General features: G+C 39.3%; 1 protein-coding gene and 1 pseudogene across 2 annotated transcripts in view; both read left to right on the forward strand.

Moving 5' to 3' along the window:
* The window catches only part of CDK14 (cyclin dependent kinase 14), a 346,858-nt gene that overhangs the window by 23,862 nt on the left and 304,422 nt on the right, over window positions 1–18,574 (forward strand). The window lies entirely within an intron of this gene.
* Window positions 9,383–18,574, forward strand: part of LOC139591412 (pre-mRNA-processing factor 6 pseudogene) — a 29,393-nt pseudogene continuing 20,201 nt past the window's right edge.

Raw genomic sequence — 18,574 nt, forward strand, 5'->3', positions numbered from 1 at the left:
AACTTTTGACATAGTTTTTAAAGTTGTGCTTATCATCATCTGTATTTCAAAATCTTTTGTGTACAAGAGTTCAGTTATCTTGCTTGTAGCTCTCATAGTAATATACCACAGGTTATTGTATATGCCAGCTTCATTTTTCTGCTTTGTATGTCTATTTTTGTGGAATCAGTTTCATTTCCTCTTTTGTTATGTGTTGGTGCTTATGCTTCAGAGTACTGCTTGTGTCAAATTAGCTTTTTTTTTCATTTTATTTTCACTCTGTAGAGTTTTTGTAGTGGTGGTGCAATTTGTGCTTCCATTGTTTGGGGTCTGATGCAGTAGAACACCTCTGTGTGGAAAAGTGGCATACAAAAAGTTCATCTGAAAGAAAGTACTTCAGTTAGAAGAAACCTCAGTAGGTTGTTTTGTCTGGTCTCCCATTTGAATATTTTAGAAAATAATATTTTAGAAAATACCTAAAAAACAAGGGAGGCTGGAGAGTTGTAGTTTTGCTCTGAATTTATGGAAATACAGAAGTCCAAAATACTAGCCAATAGTGTCTCCTTTACAATGACATTTTTTTCCTTCCAAAAATAAAGGTGAAAAAAAAAGAATAGGATGTACACTTCTGTTGACATGCAGCCTCTTTCCACAGAAAAGTTATAACTTACAGTTGTAGTCCATATTTGCATAACACTGGAGCAGAAGCAGTAGTTACACTATTATTGGGAAGAGACTTGCTCTGTTTTGTCCCTGGTTGTTGAAGTACTAAACTGTATTTAAAGCACCTGCAGCACTTCCTAAAGGTGCTCTGCACAACAGCTTCTATTCACAGAGATGCTTCTTGGTAATCCAGGGTTCTGAACCCTGCAAGATGGGGATTCTGAAAGTACTTTACAATACAGAATCTCTTTTTATTCTTAAGTATGCCCATTTAAATATGCCCACTTTATTCTTGAGTATGCCCAGTGTGAGCTTGGTGTTGTATTAAATACTTTGTTTTCATAGAGTTTGAGAATATCATACTTCTGCTATTTCATTTCAGCAAGTGATGAGTGTTTAAGTCTGTAACAGACATATATTTTACGCAGCATGATAACTTCACATTTCACAAATATTCCACATTAGAGCTTTTTAGTCAAGACCTTATGTGGTGGGTTTAACCCAGACAGCAACTAAGCACCTCCCAGCCCCTCCGTCCCACCCTCCTCTTGCTCCTTGCAGTGGGATAAGAATTGGAAGAGTAAAATCAAGAAAACCTTGTGAGTTGAGATAAAGATTTTTAGTAAGTGAACAAAACCCACAAGTGATGTAAAGGCAGCCACTCAGCACCTGCCACATGTAGAATGATCCCAACCAGTCTCTGAGCAGCAGCCACCTTGGAAAGTTCAAACCCCCAGTTTTTATGGCTTTTCATCATATTATGTGTCACAGAATATCCCTTTGGTCACTTGGGGTCATCTGTCCCAGCTGTGTCCGTGCCCACCCTCAGCCTGCATCACGGGGGCAGTGTGAGAGGCAGAGGAGGTCTGGAGTCTGTGCAAGCAGCACCAGCTGCTGTGTTACCTGTTCTGCTTTGCTCATAAATACAAACATCAGCTGGGCTGCTGTGAGGAACACCAGCTCCAGGCAGCAGGGGCAGCACGCCTTACCTTGTTGCTCAGGTCAGGTTGCTACAAACAGCAGCACTCAAATGCTTTGGAAGGGCATTAACCTTGACTTTGCAGTGCTCTGGGGGCTGGAGCTCCAGAAAACCTCTGATAATCACTGCTGTTTCTTAACACATTTTATATTAAACTTAAAAGGAAAGGAGTACACTGATGTCATGACAGATGTATGCATGATTTTTTTATATCCTGATCACACCTCTGGATTGTGTTTCATGATGTGACTTGGAAGTTTGCTGGATCTTATCTTTGTTTGTCTGGTTTTGTAAACATGAATGGTATGTGGTGTTTTACTCTACATCTTTTGGGATTTCCTTGCTGGGAGAGGACAGTCTGGAGGAAAGGTCTCAGGACACTGAACCATCAGGAACAGCATCCTTGTTTCCTTTCATTTGTCTAGCAAAGACACATTGTCCAGGACCTCTGTAGCTGTTTACAAATCAAAAAAGAAACAGTTGATCCATTCATGCCTTCTGGGATAAAGGCATCTCATGTCTTACTCTCATATTTGCCTGTTTTCCCAGCAGATTCTGATGTGCTGAATAACTTCCATTCAACAGAGACTGCCTAAAGAACAGGCACACAGCCATTGATGTGGGGCATGCCATAAAGGGGAAATGAGAGTATATTGTTCAGAAACATCTGCCAGAGATGGAAAGGAAAGGAAAGGAAAGGAAAGGAAAGGAAAGGAAAGGAAAGGAAAGGAAAGGAAAGGAAAGGAAAGGAAGGACAGAAAGAAAGAAAAAGACAATTGGAAGTGGGTACACTCCATCTTTTATCAGTGGCAATGCTGGAGAGAGAATGGGAAAGGCCACAGATGGCTTCAGACACCAGTGAAGGATCAGAATCTACAAGCTGCATTAGAGGGGTCAGCTAGATGATTATAGTGGCAAACAGAAACTTGGAGAGTCATTTGGAAAGATGGACTGCCTCCTCCTCAGACAATTAACTGAAATACAAGAAGATGAAGTAATTCAAATGGAACCTATCTGATGTAGTCTACTGAAATATTACCTGTTTCTTGAAAATAAGGCTTTCAGATGAAGTGAATCAGAATTTTATCATCCTCAAGGTAAAAAGTGGGAAAAGCCTAGGAAGTTAGGAAAGGTTCTGTAAGTAGAAAAATAATAGAAGAAAATATAGAAAGTAATCTTACCCCCTAAAGAGTTGCAGCTGGGTTAATTATTAAAGATTAGGAGCAGGCCTGACTTTAGCAGGCCACAGCTATAGCCAATAAGAAGAGTGTTCTAAAAGAGTGGATTGGGTGGTTGAGGGGAACTGGAGTCAGTTGGCTGCTGCAAGAAGGAAGAGTCAGTGCTTGGAGGAGCTGCCTACGAGAAACATCAAGGAGGTATGAAATTCTTGCACTAAGGACACAACAATATGAAACCTTTGCAATACAATGACAACAAGTATTTCAAAAATGCCATTCGGTCTAGGAATTGGGCTTTTAACATGAAGCTCTGAATGTGGCGTAACAATGTCAGCACTCCATCTACTATGGTGATTTACTCCAGTTTTTTTTATGTTGTGAGCTGTCTCATTTGGAAGCTGCAGTTGACAAGAATAAATTTTTGTTCAGTGCACTAGAAAGAAAAGCAGACATTTCTGTGTCTTTGTAAGGCAACTCATTTCATATGCATTTCAACATTTACTATTCAAATAATATTGAAGTAAAAAATAGCTCCCATTAATTAATGAGAAATAAATGTTGACTGTATTTGAAGAACCTCTGCCCAGAAGGGAATTTAAACAAATTTCAAAACATGCATGCATAATCAGAAATCTATGTTTTAAAGTTAGCCATTGTAGCAGGGTTGTTTCTGCAGGTTAATTGGCATCTATGTTCAGTAGTGCATCAATAATACAGGTGTGAGAAGGTATCTGAATGAATTAATGCTGGGGTGAACAAGGATACTGAGGGGAAAAAAGATGTCTTGCCTCTCAGAAATTAAATCTGAACCCATGTGGAATTTTCTAACAGGGCAGGAAAATCTGATCCCTTTCAAGATCAAAACAAAAGTGGAGAGGGGCACAGGTGTTGGTGGCTTCCAGGCAGTTTCTGTGTCCAGTGTTAGAGAACAACATCTTCATAGTCAAATACCTGGAAAAGTTCATTAGTTCTCAAAATGAATGAGGAAGTAGTTCAATAACTTATTGTGGGTAAATCAGTATATGAACATATACTATAAATTCTATCAGCAGTTTGATCATCAATGCTGTCTGTGTTTTCTTACCAGGTAATTTTGTCAATATAAATTGAAATTGCCTTTGTTATATTTTGGGGCATGAGATTCAAGCAAAAGAGAGTAAGAAAATGCCACTTCACAGTGTAATTTCCTACTAGCTGTGATCCTGAGAGCTTGTTTCTGGTAGGTCTGATGAGGGAAGATAGTTAATTTGGCTTTCTGAAGTCTTTTTAGCTTAAAGTCCTTAATGCAGAGGGATATAATTTTCTGTTTGACTTTCATCAATAGCATTTGTATGTCAAAAGCAAGTAGCGATGAGGAATTAAATAGTTATAAAATAGTGATTTTAAAAGTGATACTTAAGATGTTTTTTGAAAAATTTGCTCTTGCTCCTTCTTCCCCTTTAAGCACAAATATACTTTTTTTTTTTTTTAACTGAGAAGGCAGATTGGAGCACTTTTGTATCACTGGAAAGTACACAGAATATAGTGGTTACATATTTTTGAGGGCAGGAGGTTTGAGACAGGGTCCTGCTGAGAGGAAGTGGGAAGTCCCAAGATATTTCTTTTTCTTTCTTCCCTTGCTCTTCTGGGGAATGTCAGCCATCTGAAGTGAAATCAGCATGCTCAGAAAGTAAAACTTTTGCCAAAGTAGTTCTGCAGAATGTACTATTAAACTCTGTGGTAGAAGGATGCCAGAGAAAATCTAAGATATTTACTGTCACTTCCTTCAGTTTTGTAACATTACTGAGACCCCTCTAAAAAGAAGAAATGGTTTTGGTTTTTTTTTTTTTTGATGTAAAGACTCTGTTTTGCATTGCTAAGGAATAAAGTGTGGGAAAGAGAAGGAGCAAGACACTGTCATTTATTTCACCCATTAGTGAGCAATACTTTGAGGCAATAAGCAGATTCTCCTACGGCTGTGCTCAGCATGTTGGAAAACAAATAGGACAAAGCCTCTTTCCCAGCACAAAAGACAGAAAGGAGAGTAAGAGGAATAAAAAAAAAAAGTGTCTAGCCTGGCAGTGTTACCAGAGTAAGAGAATCAGGAGAGGGAAATGATGGGGAACACAAGGAAAGACTTGGAAACTGAGTTATTAGTTGGGAATGTGTGGAGAGGCTTTTAATAGCATGTCTCTTTGGGTTTTTCCTTTCTGAATCATGTCATACCATTCATGGACAAGTCTGTGAGGAAAAATATCCTCCAACCTTTGTGGTTTACATGTGAATGGAGGCAGCTGGTGGGAGTCATGCCAGAGGTTGCTGCTCTGCTGTCCAAAGCAATTGCCTCTGAATTGCTTGCAAGGATTGAGCAAAATGGAGCTGGTATTGCTTTATGAAAAGTTTCTTTGAAAAAGGTGTTTTTGTGATTGTGGTGTTGTGTGTCTTTCAAGCACATAATATATCAAACCAGTGCCTTATTTAAAGACTAAAGAAATATTGATACTATGTTACTGAGGGAAGTAGAATCAGAAAGGCTCTCTTTCAAAAATCCCAATATTTGATGGCTGTTCAAGTCTGTGGTATAGTTGTAGGTTGTGGGATTGCATACAGTGTTCCCCCATCTACATCAAGCTAATCAGATGATCTGCTTCTCATTCCTATTTGGAGGGTGATGTATTCAAGTAGCATTGGGATACACACTGTGTTTTGGCAAGGCCATTTATTGTCTCCACCAGTAATTGCTAGGAAAAGTAGTTTATGTTGATGGTAGATTTTCAATCCCATGCCCCCTGAGCTGTCTTCAGTTGATGAGCTAATTAATTGGTGGAGAAAAATGGTGCTGAGACCCTTGCTGCAGAGCACCATGAGCATCCTTAGATGTGGAGGTGAATTGGGTATGGAATCCTGAACACACTGCTCATTGCTGGATCTGTGTCAACCCACAGCAGCTGCTGGTTTTGAACTTGGGAACACTTAGGCTTGATTGATTAACTACTAAAATGATGTTAGCAGTAGGATTTGGATATATATTAAGCACCTGATAGGAGCACATTATAAATGTACACAGCTGCAAACTGGTGCCTGACCTAAGCAGTGCTGAGATGAACGGGATGTACTCCAGATGAGGGGAAGTGAAAAATCCTTTCTCCCATAACTGCACAGATCAGTCACATTCATGGGCATTTGATAAACTTGTGGTTGGAGCTGCAATATATAAAATCCTTTAAGATACCTGGTTGGCAGAGTCTAAATGTCAGGGTGGAAATGTGCAGGGTTGCAGTCTGTGTATGTCCATACCTTTGCATCCTTGGTTTCTGTGCCTGTGTGCAGGGTTGGCTGGGGCCACAGGTTCAGAAGCATTTGATGAACTGTAAGTCCAGATAATTCTTTGTTCTTGTATTTCTTTGCCACTGTATTCCTACAGTGTTAGAAGGTTTCTTTCTCCCATTGAGAAGCCTGTAATGGCAGCCAGCTGAATAAATTATTTCTTTGGCTGAAGAGGTAGAGGCTTTTGAACAGAAGTCCTGCCTTCAAACCTGGGCAGCAAATGTTCCATACATGCCAAGTGCATGTTGTTTGTGCTTTCCCTCTCAGATGTGGTAATTTGAAATGTAATGATGTGAAGGATTGTATTTATTTTACTCATGTGTTACTAATCTGTGTAATTTAACAGCAAGCAGGGACATAAACTTCATTAAGATCCAGATGATATAAAAAAAAGTTGGCTGAGGTCCCTCCTCTCAGTCTAATATTGAAAGCAAAAAGTGGCACTGGGATGCACAAAACTGTGATTACAAAAGCTGTTATTTTTTGCTGATTACTGCATTATAACCTGGGGTGATGGTGCAGTGGTGCTAGAAATGATCTTCCACTTCTGCAATCTCTGTGCTTGTCTGCTGTGTGTTTAGTTAGATTTGTTTGGTTTGTTTGCACTGGCACTTAGGATACAAGATGGTCCTTTGGGTGACCAAGTGTCTGTTGCCTGCTGCTGAGAGCAGAGTGGTGAGTGCCTCTTCTGCAGCTGGGGTGGGAACTCAAAGAAGCCAGTTGAGTTTTTTAGGTCTTCACAGAAATGAGGAAAAAATGGCTTTTATATAAAACTTTGAGCTTCTTTTTGGTGCCAGCTCTCATCTATTCAGAGAATTAATTAAAAATATGGTGTTTGATTTGGCAGTATTTATTTGAATTTCTCATTATTTTATACTTATTAAAATACTTTGATGTAGTGTTAGCTTGAAGGAATTGGTAAAATTTCATTACAGCTGTTCTTATGTGATGATTGGGGAAGAGGAGTCAAAGAAACTAACGTTACCTGCCTGTTTCAATACTTAGGTATCTTTAAGCTGACTCTTAAATTCTGTATATTTTTTGACAAAATGGTTCAATTACTTTAGACCATCTCTGCACAACAGCAGCTCAGTGTACAATATTTGCTATTGCAGAATCAATCCTGTAATGGTGGGAAAGTTCAAAGTGTGCTTAAAATTGATGTGTAAATCTTTCATATGTATCTTTTAACTATTTAGATGAGAGTAAATGAATAAACAGATTTATCTACATATAGCAAAGCTTATTATGGTATAGACATACAATACCTGTAAATACCTAGGCCACCACCACTGACTCAGAAGACTTTTCAAAGAACATGCTAGCAGACATTAGTGTGATATTGGGTTCTCCTGGTTTAAGTCCCAGTTACAGAATTGTATAACTCCCAGTGTTCTGTGCGAATGAATGCTATAATTTTGGGGAGCAGGCTACACCACTTCTAAGGTGCAAATGTGTGAATCTGTTTTGAAAAAGTTACTCTTTTTATTATATTTAATAAGCAGTGCCTGATACATAAAAAAAGCATTGCATTTTGGCTTATCTTAATGAAATTTTTTGTTTTTAAATTGGGGTAAGAGGTATGCGAGAATGCAAATAAAAGGTGGTGGAAGTCAGTATGAAAATGAGGGCGTTTTAATTTGCTTTCTGTTTGTAAGTACAGGAAACTACCTCATCATTAGTAAAAGAATAAAAAAGGGGTGAAGATGCCTAGAAAGTTTTTGACATAAGGGCAATTTTTGGAAATAATAAGCTTAATTTTGTATAATTTTATGCCCTCTAATACTAGTTTTGAAGTCAGACTTGAAAATAGGCGTGCCATCACAGGCCAAGACTGCCCGCACTGCAGGGCACAAAGCTCACACCAAAGTGTGAAGCAGGTCAGGCCTGGGGCCTGAGAGTTTGGGTCACTGCTCCAGGGTTAGGAACCAATCCCAACAGCAGCACTTGGAGGTTTTTGACACAACTTCTCTTGATGCTGGCAGCTTCTTTGAAGTTGGCCCCTAAGTCTTGTGGGAAGTCTCTTAGACTGAGGACCTTAGGACTGGTTTGGATATCTCAGGTGCCAAACTATTTGAATGAATTTGGTTCCACATTTGGGTAAGGACCTTACAGAGCTTGAAATGTATTAACTACAAGCATGCATTTAAAGCTGCAAAGAGGTAAACCCAAAACCTCTTCAACTTGCTTACCTCTGTGTTTTTGTTTTTTTTTTTTTTAGTCCAGATAGATAAGGTTGAAGCTGAGCAATGCCACTATATCTAGTGGTTGTTGAGTGCGGCATATGCTTTGAGGAAATTTTTTAGTCCAGCTAGTTTAAGATTTCCAGCTCTGGAAATAAGGCTTTGAGCTGTTGCTTCTAACTTCCATAACTTTATATTTTTTAACTTGTGTGGGCAAGAATGTTTTATCTTTCTGGTTTTCTACAGCGGCTTTTTTACTGTATAAATACCTTTAAAATTTTTCTGGCACTTACTTTTCTGGGAAGAGTGAAAAACTTTTTAAAATGTATCAAGCCCCCAGTTTAATGAATCAGTATATTTAAAGAGCTTTAGTATGAAAACAGATATTAAGTTGTCTTTATTTGTTGTAAATAAAGTCTATTCAAATGAACTGGGATGGTATTTGTTGTATACCAGTTATTGCCAGGAGTCAGTGATTTGTCATTTGATGCATTACTCTAGTGTGGTAAGATTGATTTTGCAGGAGATTAAAATTTTTTATAACATTATTTTTCTTATTGTCAGAGTAGAACCCTGAAAATAGGTATCATGCATGTATTTGATTGGGTGTGAGTTCAAAATGAATTAAACCTTAGCTGGAAAATTCTTGTGTACAACATCCAGTGATTTAATTACTTAAGTACGGCCTTTTGATGTTTGAAGCTCTGACATGCACTGGGGTATTTTATATGGTGGGAACTGCCTTTAACAACAGAGGAATTATCCATAGAAATCTCTTGTTGAAAAGAAATGCTTTTTTTTCTGCCATATCAAATAGTTGTAGTCTCTGGAGTAGTTCTTTCTTGCTTATATCCTCTTTGGATTTAAAGTGTTGTCATGTAATTTGTAGGCAAAAGAGCCGTTTTTCTTCTGTGGAGTATTTTTTTTTTTTTGGTGCATTTGGTTCTTGATTGTGCAAATCTCCCCAGGAAAAAAAAAAGATGACTTGAAGAATGAGGTGCAGCATGAGTTAAAGCATTTGACAACCTGTTGTATTAAGCTGGTTTTGGCAGGATTAGTCATATGGCATTTGATGGCCAGAATTTTGATTAGTCATGGTGCTTCAGCAAAGTTTCTCTGAGAAGGACATCAACATTGTACAGTGTGGTGAGCTGACATTGGCTGGACTCCAGTTGCCCACCACCCACTCTAACACACCCATCTTCAGCAGGATGGAGGAGAGAGAAAATAAGATGGAAAACATGTCAAGATCAAGACAAAGGCAGTTTAACAGGGTAAAGGTCACATGCATGGAAGCAGAGGACAACAGAAGACTTACTCTCTGCTTCCCATCAGCAGGTGATGTCCACATACTTCCCAGGAACCAGGGCTTCAGTGCTCCTGGCAGTTGCTCTGGATGACAAACATTCTAATGACAAATGCTCCCCTCACCCCCTCCTTTCTCTACCTTTTTTAGGTTTTATTGCTGAGCAGATGCCACATGGTGTGGAATATCCCTTTGGTCAGTTGGGGTCAGCTGTCCTGGTTCTGCCCTGTCCCAAAATCTTGCCCAGCTCCAGCTGACAGGTGGAGGGGCTGAGAAGTTTGAGAGGCAGAGCACTGCTCTGCAGTAGCCAAAGAGTGTTCATCAACACCTCTCTAGCTACTGATACAAAGAGTGTTCATCAACACCTCTCTAGCTACTGATACAAAGCTCAGCACTGTCAGGGCTGCTCTGGGCTTAATGGGCTCCATCTCAGCCAGACCCAATATATGTGGATTTGGACTGGTCAACTTCCTAGGCATGAGGATCTCTGGAGTTATGACATTGTTTCCCAAAGCATCATCCTAGAGAAACTGATGATTATGTCTTGGACAGCATACTCTTTGGTAGATTAAAAACCTGTCTGTATGTCTGGGCCCAGAGTGTGGTGGTGAATGCTGCTCCCTCGAGTTGGGGCCTGGTCACTAGTGGGGTACCCCAAGGCTCAGTATTGGGGCTAGAACTGTTTGATATCTTTAATGATGATCTGGACCAGGGATCAGTAAGTGAGCAGATGACACCAAGCTGTGTGGAAGTTTTGATCTGTTGCAGTATAGGAAGGCTCTGCAGAGGGATCTGGACAGGCTGGATTAATGGACCAAGGCCAGTGTTATGAAGTTATAAATATAAAGGTGAAGTACCACGTGTTTCACATGAGTCACAACAACCCCCTGTAGTGCTACAGGCTTGGGAATGAGTGGCTGGAAAGCTACCTGGTAGAAAAGGACCTTGGGGTGCTGGTCAGCAGATGGCTGGGCATGAGCCAGTGTGTGCCCAGGTGCCCAAGAAGGCCAGTGGCATCCTGGCCTGTGTCAGCCATAGTGCAGGCAGCAGGAGCAGGGCAGTGACTGTCCCCTGTACTTGGCACTGGTGAGGCTGCACCTCAAATTCTGGGGTCAATTGTGGTACATGGAAATGATGTTTAGAGAAGGGCAACTAAGCTGGGAGAGGGTCTGGAGCACAAGATGGGTGAGCAGCAGCTGAGGGGGCTGTGAAGGTGTTTAGCCTGGAGAAAAGGAGGCTCAGGGAAGGTGTCATTGCTCTGTACTGCTGCCTGAAAAAGGTTGTGGCCAGGTGTGGGGAATCCTCTTACCCCTGGTAACAAGTGGGCAGGATGAGAGGAAATGACCTCAAGTTGCAGCAAGGGAGGTTTAGACTGCTTATTAGGAAAAATTCTTCAGATAAAAGGGTTGTCAAGCATTGGAACAGGTTGCCCAAGGAAGTGGTTGAATCACCATCCCTGGAGGTACTAAAAGATGCAAAAAGAGTAAATGTAAAAAAAAAAAGACAATTAAAAGACTTAAAAGTGTAGATGTAATGCCTGGGGACATGGTTTAGTGGTGGCCTTGGCTGTCTTAGGTTAACAGCTGGAATGGATTGTCCTAAAGTTCTTTTCCAACTAAATTATTCTATATCCTAATTTTTGCAGTTTTAGCCAAGTTTACTTTGTTTTTTTATACTGGAAATTTTAATGTTGAGTATTCCCTTTTTGAAAGGGCTTCTTTGCATTAAATTTGATTCTCACAACCCACATTCATGCTCTGTTACATTAGGTGTTTTAATACATTAAAATTCACAAAGACAGCTAGATAATAAAAATAGAGTAGTCAGAAGAAAATTTAAAAGCCTGTTTCTTAATCTATTCCTAATCTGATTCAAAACAAACTGAAACAGTTCTTTCAATGGATCAACTTTGACTTGTACTAGGCTTCTTTAGTGCAGTAGAATGTTAGTGCAGTCTATTGTGGGAGAAGTTAAGTGACTTCAGATCGGAGGACATTACATTAAAATATGGGCAAGCAAATATAGGCAAGCAAATGAGTTCTCTTTGATTTTTTTTTTTTGTGGTAGTGTAACTCTGGCTGGAAATTAAACTCCAAATAAGTCAGTCCCCTTTCTCCTGCCCCTTCTGATAAGAGAGGGACAAAGGTAGAGAATATGGGTTGAGATAACAATTTTCTGGAAGCACAAAGATATGGAATAAGAAATGCATGGTAGCAGCAGCAATATTAAAAACAAAAATATGCAAAAGAGAAGGTGCTTTACACACAGAAGGTGTGTAGGTTAGTACTTTAGTTCCATGTAGCAGCCTGGACAAAGACAGGATTATGGCCACTTCCTGTGGCTGAGTCTCCCTGTCCCTGAGCCCAAGACAATAGAAAGCAATGACAGACAAATCCCCAAAAATGAGGCTGTCCACATCTCACCATGCCACCACTGTGGATGCTGGAGATGATTCCACAGAGCAGCCGTGGGTATGGCTGCCTTTCCGGCTCTGCCTGCACCCAGCTGGGCTCAGGCTCACCTCCAGCTCCTGGTTCCACGTGGTGCTTCCCACAGCAGAGCCTCTTCTCAGCACATCCCAGAGGAATGGGTGGGGCATGGCATTGTTTGCTTAGGATGGAGCCCACAGGGCAGAGCCTGACCACCTCTCTGCTGGAGAGGAGGAGGCCAAAGGGGGCACTTCCAGGGCTGTCTTCAGCTTTTCTTTCCCCTTTGAAACCAAGCCCTCTGGTGATGATGTGGGTGGTATAAAATAACAATATAGCCATGCCCACACAGTGTTGAGCTCTGCCACCTCTCTGCAGACAGGACAGTTTCCTATATTGAAAGCTCCTACTACAAAATGAGACTGTCATTGCTTAACTTTAAAGTAGATAAAAATTAAAAGCTGCTTAAAAGTCAATGCTTCTGTTAACTCTGTTGTCCAAAAAGAATATTAGCTTCTGTTGTACAAATTGTCTTGAAGTTGTCAGTTTCATTTGTAAAGCTGTTCCTTCTGTGCTTAGCACCAGCAAGAGGCTGAAGGAAAATCCACCTCTGTGTCTGTGTTTAATACAGGAGAATTGTGTTCAGCAAACATTTGAAGACCATTGTATATGGTGTGTGAAACCAGAAGAAGTAGATCAATACTAAGCAAGCTGTTTCCTACAAAATATTTATACGAATAGAATTGAAGTGGATGTGGAATAATTTATTATTCATACGGGATCAGGGAGAATTTTCTGCCTACACAGTAATTCTGAGAACTGAATACTGCAGTTAAATAAAGGATTTCAAAATTGTAAACGAAATGGGAACCTCAAAATTATTTTTTTCTGTGATGTATTGGGAAGGATAAAAATCTCCAACTCCAAACTATTATGTTACCACCTGAGCAAATGACACAGTAACTCATGATCAATAAACCTCCCTTTGCCAACAAGCTCCCTTGGCACTGGTAGGAGGCAACAGCTGGATTCTAAATGGTTTTGTACAAACTGGAAAACTAGAAAAGCCTAATTTCCCCTAATGGTCACTCTGGGCATGGGATTGTGCAGTAAAATTGTGATTAGTGGGGATCTGAAGAGCTCTGCTGGTCTCTTCCTATTCAAGTGGAAAAAGTCTTTCTCCTTCCCTAATTTTTCTTTTAAATTTTGGTACAAAACATTTTTGACATGTCAAAAAATATTATACTTGCAGGGGTTAGTAATTGTTTTTTAAAGATTACTTTAGGACTACAGTGAGCCTGAATACTTTTGAACAAATTAGTTTTCAGTAGTTGTGTCCAACCAAAAACTGATTCCAGAGCTTTGCTCTGGGAGTCCCTACTGCCTCTTGTACCAAAATATACACAGCATTCAAGTTGTGGGGGAAGATAAAACTGCTGTTTCATTAATTAAGTACCTTCTCTTGACTGTGTATGCAAAATAAATTTTAGCACTCACAAAATAAAATTTACACTCGATAAAGAAAGTTTAGATGAAATGGATGTGTGAAAAACTGTCTTATTTTGAATGAAGTAAATATTGGTGCAGCAGGTCTTTGTAATATCTTTTAGTTTAACTTGTTTAACTCTAAAGACTAAAATATGCCTTCTAAACCAAGATTTGCCAATATATTTTTCATTTACCTTGGTTTTTTTCCCAGTTTTGTAAAACAATGCAGCTCTCTTTCTCTGCCAGCAAGAAGTGTGTATCTATTGCTTCATGAAATGGAAGCAGGTTGAGATCTCACAACAAACAGTTCCAACTATTTATTACATTATTTTAGATAACTGCAGATGAATTATTTAATGCAGCATATACCTTTTTATAAATTAAAGTGAATGAACCAGTAAGCCTTATGTGCATCTTCTTGTTCTATTTCTGTCTTCCCATCCTCTCATCCCCACACAAATCCTAATTCTCTCACTCCCCTTTCAAAATGCCCTTTGTTTTCTTCTCTCTCTCTGCACATCTGGTTGTCCTGCTCTTCCCCCTTCCCCCCTCCAGCTTGATAGTCTCATTTTTAAAGCTTTGTTCTGCAAAGTACATAATTAAGCAGTAAGACATGACAGGGCATGAATATCGTATTAATTGAGGGGAGAGAGAGGGAAACCGAAGGAAAACTACAGAGAAACAATACCAGCTGGCACTCCATGGGTGTATAATTTGCCATTCATTTAGGAGAAAGCTCATCCATGGGGTGGAATTTTCACTGGAAAGTGATGGCCAAGCCCATGTACCAAATGGGTGCTTCTCAGACAGGAGCTTTGCTTTGCACTTGGGGCAGCCTCACGACTGCAGCTCCCGCTCCTTAGACTGCTCTGATCTCTGCTGCTGGCCTTTTGTGACTGAGGGGGCTCTGCAGCCAAAAATCTATTAGCTGATCCATGGAGATGGATGGCTCTTTTTGATGGCTGTTGCAGTGCAAGTGACATTTTTCTGCTGAGAAGTAGGTGTTAATAGTATCATTCTGTACTTAGCTAAAGTGACTGTAGCATCTGTCCAGTGCTAGTAATTGTAACAGCTATTTTCACTTGAAAATGTGTGAAGAAAATACTAATGAGTGGTTGGCAAGGGCCTGCAAGTGTCAAGTCTCTACTGCCTCTCTCTATGCCCAAGTGGTGTACAGTAAATTTTGTCTCTGAGGAAGAAGAAAGAGGGCAATTGAAAACTCTTTCCCATAAGAAAAGAGCAAGCTGGTAGCAGTCACAGTGGGGAGAGCTGGGGGAAGTAACTGGGTGCACAGAGCTACCAGCCCACTGTGCTAAAGCTGGAACTGCTTTTTAATTTCTGTAAATTTGATGATGTTGTAGTAATTTATACCCATCAGAGTGGAAAAGTGAAAGCTGTAATAGTGTGTGCAGTTGGACTGGGTCAGATTGAAAGCTTTAAAAAGAAAAATTCAAAATGAATTCCAATTCAATCTCTTTCCTGGACTAGGCCAGTCTGTATTACAAATGCACTCCTGAGTTGAAGTGAATCTATACAACATGCTTACAGATATTTGAAACAACAAGGCTTCTGCAGGTAGATGTAATTGAGAATTAAACATGTAGTTTAACTTTTTCATCTGTGTGCCTGTGTGAGCATAATCATACATCACTGTCCTAGCCTGTGATAGTACAAAATGGTAAGGATCAGAGATGCATTTCATGACAAATAATAAAGTACAAAACATTTTGTCTGTTTTCTCAGACTTTCATTCCTCCCAGCTACTGACTGGCTTCCAAAAAAAAGCCATGGCATTGGTCAAGAGTGGTTCAAGAAATACAGAGAAGTTATTAAAAAAAATTGCATGAAAAATTACTTCCTCTTCTGTACATTTTGAAGTCTGATGTAAGACATGAAAATGTTTAGGTGATCTTGGTTGTTTTCTTGGGGGCACCATCTTTCCATTCATAAAAGAAGTGGCAGGCAAATATGCAGCACTAAATGTAGTTTTATTACACAGATCCTGTGCAGCAAGTTTATACAGATGTGACTTTGCATCATATAAGAAACTAATATATTTGTTTACAATTGGCAAAGCTCTGGTCACTAGTTTTAATGAACAGCTTTTTCATTTGAGAAAGTAGTTTTTAACGTGCGGGGTTTTTTAAAACAAGTTTTGATACTGAAGCATCAGAACGATAGGAGGACCAAAATTCTTGTGGGTGGTTGTGTTGTTCAGAAGAGATTCCAGATAAAACATTCCAGATTCTTCTTAGTAATTATCCTAGGCCAGAATAGGAACTGGGACCCACTTTGCTTTCATGCCTTTTTTCCTGGCCACTGGAAAAGACAGCCTTGTTCTAATTTTGTCTTGAAAACAAACATAATTCTGTTAACTCCATTCATCCTGTAGACCACCTTACCTCATACAGTGATTTTGATCTTCCAGAATTCCCTACATTACAGTGATTTATTTTTATTTTGCCTTCTCTCTTGGAGGAAGGGCAATATTTTCATCTTCCATGCCAAGGTCTGGTGGCTGCAGCTTGTGTGCTCTGAGGTGTATGTGCTTGCAGCTGATGTACTTGCTTTTGTTCCTCATGAGCTGGGCTTTATTCACTTTTTGGGTTTTTAGAGGCCAGCAATTGACATCTGTGAGCAGTGCCTGCTGAAGGTACTGAGAATTGAACACGGATACACGAGAGCAGAACACGGTACTGCTTTGAAAACTGTTGAAGTTTTGTTAATTTTTGCATTCTGTTTTATACTACAGCAGCTTTGAGAGGGTTGTCTTGATATCTTGGGACAAATTCTGTCATGAAGATAAATGAATAAATAGTGAAAACTCACTGAGTGACCCTACAGTGAAAAAAAGAACTGAGGCTATTTCTTATATCTTATTTTCCTGAACATGTTGAAATGTAGTAAACAGTGGGGAAGGAAAAAACCATTTTTCACTACATTTTATGGTGTTTCTGCTGCCTAGATTCTGTCCCTGTTGCTTTGTGGAGTACCTTACTTCCACATTTGCATCCAAATTGAGCTAGACCCTTCTGAAACAAGGCAATTAAAAAAAAATGATACTTTCTTCCCCCTGAGATTTAACTATGGAATGGATATTATGGATTTTGACTGAAATGTCATGGAAGAAGAGTGGGAACAAGATGTGTTCAGCTGGTTTTGTGACTTCTGATGCATGATGAAGTTGCAGAGCTCTGTGTATCAATCTGTCTTCCAATTAAGTGTATTTAAACCTTGGGAGGCTCTTGCTGCAGCTCTCAATTTTTTTTGTACCAATACTTCCAGTTCTCCCTTAAGACTTTGTTTTTCACCACCCTTAGGTGAGGATACCTTATTATCCTCACCTGAATAAAGGTGTGTCAGACATCCTCAGTGTCTATGTGACTCTAAGTAAGCAAAAATCAAATTGTTAGACATTTGTCCTTCAACTTCTTGTTTCTCATGTCCTGCTTTCCTGCATGGTAACAGATGCAGTTTGATTTCTATCATGTTTTCCATGTTTTGTCTCACCTGCTTAGAATTTCTATAAGAATTCAGAATTTTTGTTTTTTTATTTTCCCTTTACATTTTAAGTGCTATATCCCAGGCTTCAGGCTTTGCAGCTTCTTCTTCATATTGGATTATTAAAATATCTTGTCAGTTTAATATAGTCTTGACTTGCATCAAGGAAGTTCCTGTCCAGATTTCCAAACAGATGGTGATGGGTAGCTTGCCCTTGTCTTTGACTGCATGAAAAAACCCACATTCTTACTCTGCTTTTGTTGTATCTTTGTTGCCATAAGAAAAACTTCTCATTTGTTATATGGCGGTACTTTGGTTTTTCAGATGTTAATGGCAATGGAAGTTCTCTCTGCCCACTTTTTGTCCATGATTCATTTAATTCTATTTTTTTACCTCATTATATTAATGTATTTAGTGTGTTTCAAATATATATTTTTATTACTTAATAAGAATGTACTTTTTGAGAACTTGATCTTTTATTGACGTCATAAGGTCAAGAAACCCATACACCAAATGTTTATGTTAGTAGTAAAATTGCCAGACTGGGTCAATGTGTTGCAATATCCTTCAGTTTGTGGAAGATTCTGGTAGGCAAGAAGGATTTCAGAGACCACTAGTAAAGAATGAAATATTACTGGAACTGCAAAATTCTCTGGCAAGCCATGGCAAATTTGATTGCATTGGGATGGATATGGAAGGATAACTGTTCAAAATAGTAATAGATATGTAAATGTTTGAAGTTGGAAATCAAAAGAACCATAGAGTCAGTGTAAATGCTACAGCTGAGAGAATTCTTACCTGTTTGGACAATCTGGTTGAATGATAGTATTTTCCCAAATTACTGGATTTGGAAGTGCCAGTGCAGCAGTAACCCAAGTTAACAGGCAGTTACTGCACAGTGGATCTATTTCCTGGACTGCCAAGTCTGCCTCTAACTCCAATGTGATGCCTTACAAAAGGAAAACACATTATGGGAATGCCATGTAGAGTTGTGGCAGAAAGCCTAATTCAGATAAGAAATACAGCCCATGAAAGTATGAATTGGAGAAAAAAAATGTGGGTAGAACACAACCTTGTCCTTTATAAATAGAAGTAGGCTTTGAGTGAAACCTAGAAAAGATTTAAAGTTCTTGATTATTTTTTACTGAAAAATCAGCTTCTTGCTCATAAAAGCAGAATAATTTAGAAAAGCTGGTGCAACCAGTTTTCATTAAAAAAGAATTTGGCTGGAATTTTTTTATTTTGTGTTTGTCTGTGTGTGTTTTGGGGTGGAGGGATGGTGACTGAGGTTGTCTGTGGTGTGGCTGCTTTTCCCAATCACCAAGAAAATGTAGTGGAGTTTCAGAGAGAGTTTTCTAATGATATTGTGGAGCATTAGCTATTTTTAAAAGTTTAAACATCTGATGAGATGGACAATTGTCAGAAATTGAGGTAGCTCTTCCCTGAGACAGTTTTACTTTCCAAGATGTTTAGGGATGAATGTAGATGCTTTCCATCCAGTGGAAGAAACCGAAAGTCTTGCAAATCTCTAAAGCTGTGAACTATTCCCAGTGCACATAATTTCA

This window comes from Agelaius tricolor, unplaced genomic scaffold, assembly GCF_023055355.1.
Source record: "Agelaius tricolor isolate 1412-34295 unplaced genomic scaffold, bAgeTri1.0.p SCAF_6, whole genome shotgun sequence".
Taxonomy (NCBI): Eukaryota; Metazoa; Chordata; class Aves; order Passeriformes; family Icteridae; genus Agelaius; species Agelaius tricolor.